Genomic DNA, 9661 nt, shown 5'->3' on the forward strand with positions numbered 1-9661 from the left:
AGGATGTTCCTTTTCTCTGTATGGGGAGGACACCTCTCACCTTACAGCTTTATGACCTGCTTTAGGGGAAGGTCAGAAAGTTTTCCCACACCTACCTTTTCTCAAAGTCCTTCAGCTTAAAATATTCAATATGCCAAGGTGCCATATTTTGGGGTAGCATGCCTGAACCCCATCAGTATATAAACTCAAATCTCGTTGCTCATTTGTGTATTCACTTCCTTCTGTGATGCCCCTATGCATGTAAAATTCAAAATTAATAAATTCATATGCCTTTTCTGGTGTCTGGTATCAGTTGAATTTCTTTGTCTGGTGTCAGTTTAATTCACAGGCCCCCAGGAAAAGAACTTAAGAGGGTAGGGGGAAAATTTTCTGTTCCTTACAGAAGCAAAGTGTATGCTAAAATATCCTCCTTGGATATTTTACCTTCAAAATATACCTTGGAGGTATTTTGAAAATTTTCTTAGGGCAAAAATCATGTTTTGAGGAAAATCTTGAAAATTGCAAAGTATCTTTTTTTTTTTTTTAATTTATTTATTTTATTTATGGCTGTGTTGGGTCTTCGTTTCTCTGCGAGGGCTTTCTCTAGCTGTGGCAAGCGGGGGCCACTCTTCATCGCGGTGCGCGGGCCTCTCACTATCGCGGCCTCTCTTGTTGCGGAGCACAGGCTCCAGACGCGCAGGCTCAGTAGTTGTGGCACACGGGCCTAGCTGCTCCGCGGCATGTGGGATCTTCCCAGACCAGTGCTCGAGCCCGTGTCCCCTGCATTGGCAGGCAGATTCTCAACCACTGCGCCACCAGGGAAGCCCTGCAAAGTATCTTTAAAGAGAATTGGACCATAGGGTAAAGTAGTGGTGTAGACCCTCATGCGACGCCCCACCACGGTGGCTGGGCTCTGCATCTGTGGGCTCTGGGAAGGGCTGGCAGAGTCCAGGAAGTGGGGATAAGGTTCGGATAAGGCTCCTCCCTGCTAAGAGGTGACAAAATTTCACTTTTAAAAAGAAAATGGATTTTCAGGTCCCACGGATTTTTTTTTCCCCTTAAGAGCAAAACTTTCACCTTAGAATCTCTTTCATGTGATTTATTCATTGACCTTCCTGAAATTCCTGACTCCTTTAGTAGGCTGCCAGGCCCACCACCATTCATATTCAACTTCTCTGCATAATGGTCTCACGTACAGTGGATGAACACACCCAGGGAGCTGTCTCGGGCTGTCCTCTTGACTTCTGTCTGCAGTGGAGCCCATTTGTGAGCTGCCAGGTAATGGAAGGGCTGGAGGGAGTCCTCCCAACTGTAAAACCCAGGCCTTCAAACACTTGAATGGCAGCGGCTGGACTCTCTTATCGGAGCAGCGGCATTATCCCAGTAGCTCCTCACGATAAACTTTTGTACCAAATTAATTAAAGAAAGGCTTGATAATTCCATTCCAAGGCAATTCCAAAGAAAGTAATTTCAGATACATAATGCACAGTGGACTTTTCCACTTAACTTCCAAATGAAACACTCAGGATATTTAGTACCATTCACATTAATCAGCCAAACCATCAGATACTCAGGCAGAAGAGGCCAACTTTGCCAGGAGGGTGGGGAAGAAGGTCTGTGTGCAGCAGGGTGGTCATTAGACTATTCAAATCAGAGATGAGAAGCTACAGGGCCGCTCACCAACCTTCTGGAAAAAGGAGCCCTTTTAGAAAAGAATATGGTGAGAGCTGCTGTAAAAGAAAAATTATTCACTGGACACTTACGAAAATGGTGAAAAAGACTTTATTCATTATGAGTCAACTCTGTTGCAACAGGGGAGAAAGATGGGGCTCAACTCTGAGCACAGCAAAGAGAGCCAGGGATTTGTAGCCAGTGAGCAGAATCCTGAGGGCGTCAGTGAATGGAAAATTACTAAGTGGGGACATCAAGGGTGGGGGACTTTCTTGCTAAATTGACTTAACAGGATTCTTGCTGAAGAAGGCCAAGAACATAGGCATCAAGAGTGGAGATGAAGAACTTGATCAGACATCAAGTGTTGGGAGATGACTTAGCAAGATTCTTGCTAAAACTAGACTCTCCAAGGCAGGACACAGAGCCAGGGTGGAGGCCTAGCGGAGAAGAGGGCTCAGAGGAGCCTAAGTAAGTTTGTTCAAGAAGAGTTTTGTCATGAGACGATATGGATGAATCTCAAAAGCATTGTGCTAAGTGAATGATGTCAGAGACAAAAGACTAAATACTATAGGATTCTATTTATGTTATATTCTAGAAGAGGCAAAACTATTGGGATAGGAAACAAAATCAGTGGTTGCCTGGGGATGGAGGTTAAGGGTGTGATTGACCCCAAAGGGGAATAAAGGAACTTTATGGAGAAAAAAAAAAAGGTGAGTCTTTGTCATTGCTCTTCAGCTACTTTGTGATGGGGTAATAGAAAGTGGGCTCATGAAGAAATTGGAAGGCAGACGTTAGGTCCTGGGAAGAATTTTCACTAAAGGTCATCATGTGTGAGAAGAAGGGAACTAGGAAGACCATAGAAGCTTCACCTCCTGGGCAGCCTATCGAACTCGAGAGCCTCCTTTGCCTGTGTGGGCTGGTGTGGCCCTGCCCACAGACGTCTAAGCTCTCACATCCCAACAGATCTGGGCTCAGGGCTTCCGGTCGCTTATTATAAGGCATGGTCTGCAATAAGCCGTGCCTCCAGTTACTCTGTTCATCACAGGGGGCGGCTGGCTGAGCTGCCCTTGGTTGCCATGCAAGCCGGAAGCATATAAAAGCTACAGGGAAAGGCAGGGGCCTGACCCCAGGTGTTCCTAACACTAGCTTTTCACAGCAGTGCTTCCCCTTGTCTGGCTCCGTCCTCTCTCTTTAATTTTGCAAATCTCTTCTGCCCTGTTTCTCTGCCATTTATCCAACTACCTAGTTCTTTCTTCCTGAGTCTAGCTTATTCAATTTATCTTTGCTGGTCCAGTATCAGACTGCCAATACTTTTGTAAATATGTGTCTGAAGCCCCATAAGCTCTAAAACTCGGATGTGTTCCCTCTCAGAAGCCCACGGATGCCCTCTGTCCTATTTTTACAATTCCCTCATCAATAAGGCACAGGAAGGGCATTAAGTGATGAATGTGCCCTGCTGAAATTCGATTCTGACCTGGAGAGATGCCACAGGGGCCAGGTCCCATGAAGTTAAGTGGAAGGCAAGTGAAGTCACCTCTTTAACCTGGCTCTGAGAACCTGGGACCCAGAGCTTTGGGGTCGGGACCTCTGCTGTCATGGGAGGCTGTTGTGATGTGTTATTAATAGGCTAAGGGTCAGACTACAAACCTACATGGGAAGTGGGCCTGATTTGCTTCTCACAGGCATTGGTGTAGCCTCCGGCAGCAGTGGTGGGGAAGTGAGAGCAACAGACGCTCCAGCATCTCCAGAGTAGCTTTTGGTTCCCTAAATCCACCAGGGGAGACCCATGCACAGCTCTGGTCTGAAATCATTATTTCATGATTATTCATAGCTCTCTAAACCCCTGGCTTGGAATTTTCCTGGTAAAGGCGAATTCCCCTTTCTGTTTAGGGATTTCATTATTCAACACTCTAGCCTTCCTCCCCACTCCCCCTCTCACCCTGAACCTTTCAGAGAATGGAGGATAGTTCTTCCTGGGAGAAGATGTGGGAGCTGCTTCAGCCCAGATCTGCAGGCGGCTCTAGCCCATTTGGCTCCCTCTGTTTGCTGCAGTTTTGACTTAATGCCACTGAAGGGGGAGAGGTGCTGAGAAGGCTGGAGGCAGCGCAGCCTTGTTGCTCTTCTCGGCCTGAGTAGCTGCTCGTTGTACAGACTTTCATGACCACATCAACTGATTCCACAGAAGGCTTTGATTCACCCCATCTTGCTTCCTTCTAATTTCCTTGTTGGAATGCTGGCTGAATGCTCCTGTCATTCATGAGATTGGCTTCCAACACAGCACCTCGCATGTTCTCTGGCCTGAGTACTTGGCCTTTGTGTTAACTCCAGTTACCACCTCCTTCACCTCCTTTTGTAAGACTAGCTTTCTTCACGACAGTCATCACAGGGGCATCTTTTACACTCTTCCTTCATCTTCCAACTTCTCCACCATGATTGGACGATGGACCCCCTACTGGGTGGCACAGCCATATTTCCCATGTAATAATAATATTAAACTTTCCCCATTAGCCACTGAGTCACGTCCAATGTTGTGATATGAAGTATTCACAAAGATATGAAGTATCGTAATAAAGAATTGAAGCTAGGTGGCTACAGTGTAGAATCAACTCTTGGTGTCCTCACACAGGGGTGTGTGGCAAGGTGTACACAGGACACATCTGTGGTCACGCTTCAGTCCAGAGCGAGACACAGATGAAGAAATGGGTTGAGGCTGGGGGTGCCTGGGGAAGGGGGTCCTCAGAAAATACTCTTACTTATCAGCAACTTCAGAGATAAAGATGATGCAGAATTCAAGGCTCTTAGATGCTAATTTCTTCTCAAACTCGGGCAAGAGTTCAAACACTATTTGGTAGCTAGGAACGACCCTATCTACAAACACTTGGTGCTGGCATCCTAGAGGTCAGCCTAAGTGGCATACCTGTTGCAAATTTAGAAATGTGTGGGTATGTTTGGAAAGTCCAGTGGGATTTCATTTATACAAAAGATGGAAGGGCCTTATGGGAAAGAACCTTTCTGAAGGGAGAGAGAGGACCAGCAATCAGACTGGGACTAAGGACGGTGGGTTAAGGAGGAAGGAAAGGTAGATTTTTTTTTTTTTTTTTGGATAACAGCTTTATTGAGACATAATTCACATACTTTACAGTTCACTCATTTAAAGTTACAATTCAATGTGGGACTTCCCTGGTAACGCACTGGTTAAGAATCCGCCTGCCGATGCAGGGGACATGGGTCTGAGCCCTGGTCCGGGAAGATCCCACATGCCACGGAGCAACTAAGCCTGCGTGCCACAAGTACTGAGACTGCGCTCCAGAGCCTGCGAGCCACGACTACTGAGCCCACGTGCCACAACTACTGAAGCCCGCGCGCCTAGAACCCGTGCTCCGCAACGAAGAGTAGCCCCCGCTCGCCACAACTAGAGAAAGCCCAGGCTCAGCAGCAAAGACCCAGCACAGCCAAAAATAAATAAATAAATAAATAAATTTTAAAAAAGAATGCTTTAAAGTTACAATTCAATGGTTTTTGTTTTATTCACAGAGTTGCATAACCATCATCACAATGAGATTTAGAAAGTTTTCATCACCCCCAAAAGAAAGCGTGTACCCTTTAGCCATCACCCTACAATCTGTCCTGTTCCCACAGCACTAGCAAACACAATCTACTTTCAGTCTCTATGAATTTACCTATTCTGGACATTTCATATAAATGCAGTCAGACACTGTGACCTTTTGTGTCTAGTAGCTTTCATTTATCATAATGTTTTCAAGATTCATCCACGTTGTAGTAAATATCCCCATTTCACTGCTTTTCACAGCTGAATAATAATCCATTGTTTGAATATACCACAGTTTATTTATCCATTCATCCGTTGATTGGCTCGCCACGGGTTCTTTCTACTTTTTTGGCTTTACGAATTAGCTGCTATAAACCTTAAGGTACAAATTTCTGTGTGGAGGTATGTTTTTATTTCTCTTGGTATATACTTAGGAGAGGAACTGCGGGATCATATGATATCCGGGAGGAAGAATTTCGAGTAGAGCATGGTACATGCCTCTCAGATTGTTGTCCGACTTCCCTCTCTTAGATTCCTGCTGAATCCTAGAAAGAGGAAGTCAAATAAAAGGAAACAGAAAGTCGTAGCACTGTACTCTCTGCAAGCTGTGGTGAGCACAGGTGCCTTGAGCCATGGACTTGTGTCTCGGGTGGAGGTCACTGTCTAGAGGTGGCTGGGACGTGAAGAAGTGGCCAGGGACCTCCAGCACCAGCAGGCAATGTTGCTTATGTAGTGTGTCAGGCCAGTTTATCCCAGAGGGGCAGCCGGGAAGCATGGAGCCCTAGGAGGCCAGCGGCGGGTGAGGAGGAAATGGAGATGCCGGGAGTGGCTCCAAGGACAGTGCAGGCCCATACGCGAGACGCCCCCATGGGGTTTCCCATAAATGGGGGAGGAAGATGAGTGGACAGAAGTTCTCCGAGGAGAAGGAGAGAGTCTGTAGGTTCCATGAGTGTCATTCTACAGCAGAACCCTGTGTGTGTATGTGTCGGGGGCTGTTCTTAGAGGAAGGGCAGGTTCTAGGCGTAGGGCTTGCAGCATGGGTGAAGGCTGCAGTGCCTCTGGCGGGCCTAGAAGAACCACCAGAACTGGAGGGGCCGTGGGAACCGGGACAGTCTCCATGGTAATCTTCATCATCATATCCCATCTCCCACCCTCCCCTTCCACGTTTTGACAATGTGTAAGTCCCTGAAACCTAGACATCTTTCTAGCATTGGGTAGAGTCCTCAGAATGACAGAGGCAGAATTTCTCACCAGTCTTTTTTTTTTTAATTTTAAAAAAAAATTAATTTATTTTTTGGCTGCGTTAGTTCTTCGTTGCTGCGCACGGGCTTTCTCTAGCTGTGGCGAGCAGGGGCTACTCTTCACTGTGGTGTGCGGGCTTCTCATTGCAGTGGCTTCTCTTGTTGCGGAGCACGGGCTCTAGAGCGCATGGGCTTCAGTAGTTGTGGCTCGTGGGCTCTAGAGCGCAGGCTCAGTAGTTGTGGTGCACAGGCTTAGTTGCTCTGCGGCATGTGGGATCTTCCCAGACCAGGGCTCGAAACTGTGTCCCCTGCATTGGCAGGCAGTGTTCACATAGGGAAAAAAGGGGTTGAGGATGTAAAAGTAAATTAGAGATCGATAGTGAAGGGCTTTGGATGCCATGAAAGAATTTGGACTTTATTCTGTAGCTGTGGACAGGCATCTGGACCTTTGTCCTGGGCAGGACCAGACAGAGGCTCTTCTCTTGTGTCCAGGAGTTGGTAACTTGCCAGAGCTCCTATGTTCTCAAAAAGGAGATTCAGGACGGCGAGATGATCCCTTTTTTTTTGGAATTCAAGTGTTATGACCAAATAAGAACATGAAAAATGCTCACCTTCATTAGCTATCAGGGAAATGCATATCAAAACCACAGTGAGTTACCGTTTTCCACTCCCTAGGATGACTGTAATAAAAAAGATATATGATAACAAATGGAGATACGGAGAAACTGGAACCGTCATACACTGTTAGTGGGATGTAACATGTTGCAGCTTCTTTGGAAAAGTTTGGTGGTTCCTCAAAAAGTTAAACATAGAGATACCATATGACTCAGCAGTTTTACTCCTAATGAGCACCTAAGAGAAATGGAAACATATGGTCACATGAAAATTTATATGTTAAATGTTTATAGCAGCACTGTTCATAGTAGTTAAAAAGTAGAAACAACCTAAAGGTCCATCAACAGATGAATTGATAAACCAAATGTGGTATATCCACACAGTGGAATATTATTCATCCACAAAAATGAATGAAGTACTGACGCATGCTACACCATGATGAACCTGAAATCATTATGCTAAATGCAGGAAGCCAGACCCAAAAGACCACATATTTTTTGATGCCATTTATATGAAATGTCCAGAATTGGCAAATCCGTAGAGATAGAAAGTGGATTTGTGGGTGACAGGAGCTGAGGGGAGGGGAGAATAGGGACTGACTGCTAATGAGTTCTTTTTAGGGTGACGGAATGGTTCTGGAGTTGGATAGCTGTGATAATCGCACAACCTTGTGAATGTACTAAAACCCACTGAATTGTACACCAATTAGAAATTTTAGAAATAGTGTTAATGGCTAGCAGGGACCTCCCCACCCTTCTGGTCAGAATATGTGATGGACAAACCAATTGTCCCGTTTTGTCTGGGACTGTGGAGGTTCCTGGGATGTGGGACTGTCCCTGCTAAAACTGAGAAAGCCCCAGTCAAACCAGATGACTTGATCACCCTGGTGTGTGCTGAGGCAGCGCTCAGTTATGACAGTGGAGAGAGGCCAAGTTTACATTTAACCGAGCAATTTCTAATTCACAATGTGTTTGGCCTAAACTACCACCCTGTGAAGTAGCTAGGGCAGGTTTTACTTATCTCCTATTTATAGACAAGGAACCAAGGCTCTGATGGGCGTAGAGGTTTGCCGGAGGTTGTATGGAAAAATGAGTGACAGGACTAGAAGTCAAGCCTGCTTCTTAGTTTCCAAGTCCAAGTTCTTTCTTCCAGGTGGGTAATAGGTCATACATATTGGTGGTACTGGTAAACAAGGGCCTCACTCACCTTATAACGCTGGCCTTCTGGCTTCTGAATCCACGGGGGCCTCCCTCCTCTCTTGTTCTCCTCACTCCTAGAGGCTACATCCTGTGGAATCCCTCCTAAACAGTGATGCATTCAACATCCTCTCCAAGTCCATCTTCCCTGTTCCTCTGAAGTCTCTAGAGGCAGGGACTGTGTCTTGTCACCTCTCTTCTTGGCTCTTATTGCCTTGCCTGGTACCATCTCTTTAGGCTGAATTGTTCTCCCTTTAGGTCTTTCTTAGGCCTCGTTTTCTGAAGCGCTTGCTGGTGGAGCTGGCACAGTCTGTCTGCTGCTTTTCAGAATGTGTTGTAAGCACACTCCAAAGGTCAAACCAAGCCAAGATTTCTGCGGTGATTTTGCACGGCATGGCCTTGTGTGCAGCAGGCCACCTGGGACAAAAGGCAGCTGTGCCCAAAGTGAGTGGATAAGAAAGAGACAGCTTTCTCGGCTTTTAGGAATTCCATGGATATTATGACATAGGGCTTCATGTATACGGGGCCTGGGGCTCCAGCAAGGTCTCACAGGAAGGTTAGTAAAGCAGGAGGCACCAGTACTCTATCCTGGTCTGTCTTCTGGGAGGTTATGTAAAGTTCCTGGGCCTCAGAGAGTTTCCTTACCTTTCAGATAGGACAGTTACAATTTCTCGGCTTACTTCATAGGCTTTTATGAATTTCAGATGAGATAATGGTTAGATGGTTTTTCAACTGAATTTCATAGAGGCTGAAGATTCTGTAAAGATTCCTCAGGAAGAGGGATGCTATTTCCATCTGTTTATTTACTTTCTATACTGAGGTGTGCTATTATTCTTCAAGAATGGTTGCTGCTCTTTCCTGGAGAAGATTATATTTCCGGGCTTTGAGGATGCCGGGCTTGGTCATGAGATTTCTTTTGGCCAATGAAATAAGAGTAGCAAAGATGTGTTATTTCTGGGTAGAAGCTTTAAGAGCCAGGGTGTGGGTTTTATATTCTCATCTCTTTTTCCTTTGCTATAAGACAAGCAGAGTTCCAGATAGAGGCTGATACATTACACTGGGTCCTGAAATGAAGAGGATATGAAGCAGAGCCTTAGCTGATCCATGATGGGCATGAAGCATGAATGAGAAATAAACCTTTGTTGTTATAAGCCACTGGAATGTCTGGCTCATTTGTTACTGCAGCATACGCAGGACTATTCTGACTGATACAGATGCCAAGTAAGATTATTATTTGAAAATTTTTGATTTTGTTGCTGAAAAAAGATTAGAAAATCACCATAATGAATGCTGGCTGACTGTAAACTTCTTAATGAGAAAGACTTTGTCTTAATGTCCCATTGTTCTTTGTTTACTCCGTGCCTAGTCTGGTGCCTGATAGAGTGTCTGGATTTTAGTAGGCATTTGGA

At 45.6% G+C, this 9661-nt stretch overlaps 1 long non-coding RNA gene across 1 annotated transcript in view; it reads left to right on the top strand.

Annotated features, from left to right (window-relative positions):
- LOC118898394 overlaps positions 1-9344 on the top strand; it is a 54306-nt gene extending 44962 nt beyond the window's left edge. Inside the window, exon 3 of the long non-coding RNA XR_005020687.1 lies at positions 9274-9344. This is a non-coding gene — a long non-coding RNA (uncharacterized LOC118898394). The remainder of the gene's footprint in view (positions 1-9273) is intronic.
- Positions 9345-9661: the final 317 nt, after the last annotated feature.

This window comes from Balaenoptera musculus, chromosome 7 (assembly GCF_009873245.2).
Source record: "Balaenoptera musculus isolate JJ_BM4_2016_0621 chromosome 7, mBalMus1.pri.v3, whole genome shotgun sequence".
NCBI classification, from domain to species: domain Eukaryota; kingdom Metazoa; phylum Chordata; class Mammalia; order Artiodactyla; family Balaenopteridae; genus Balaenoptera; species Balaenoptera musculus.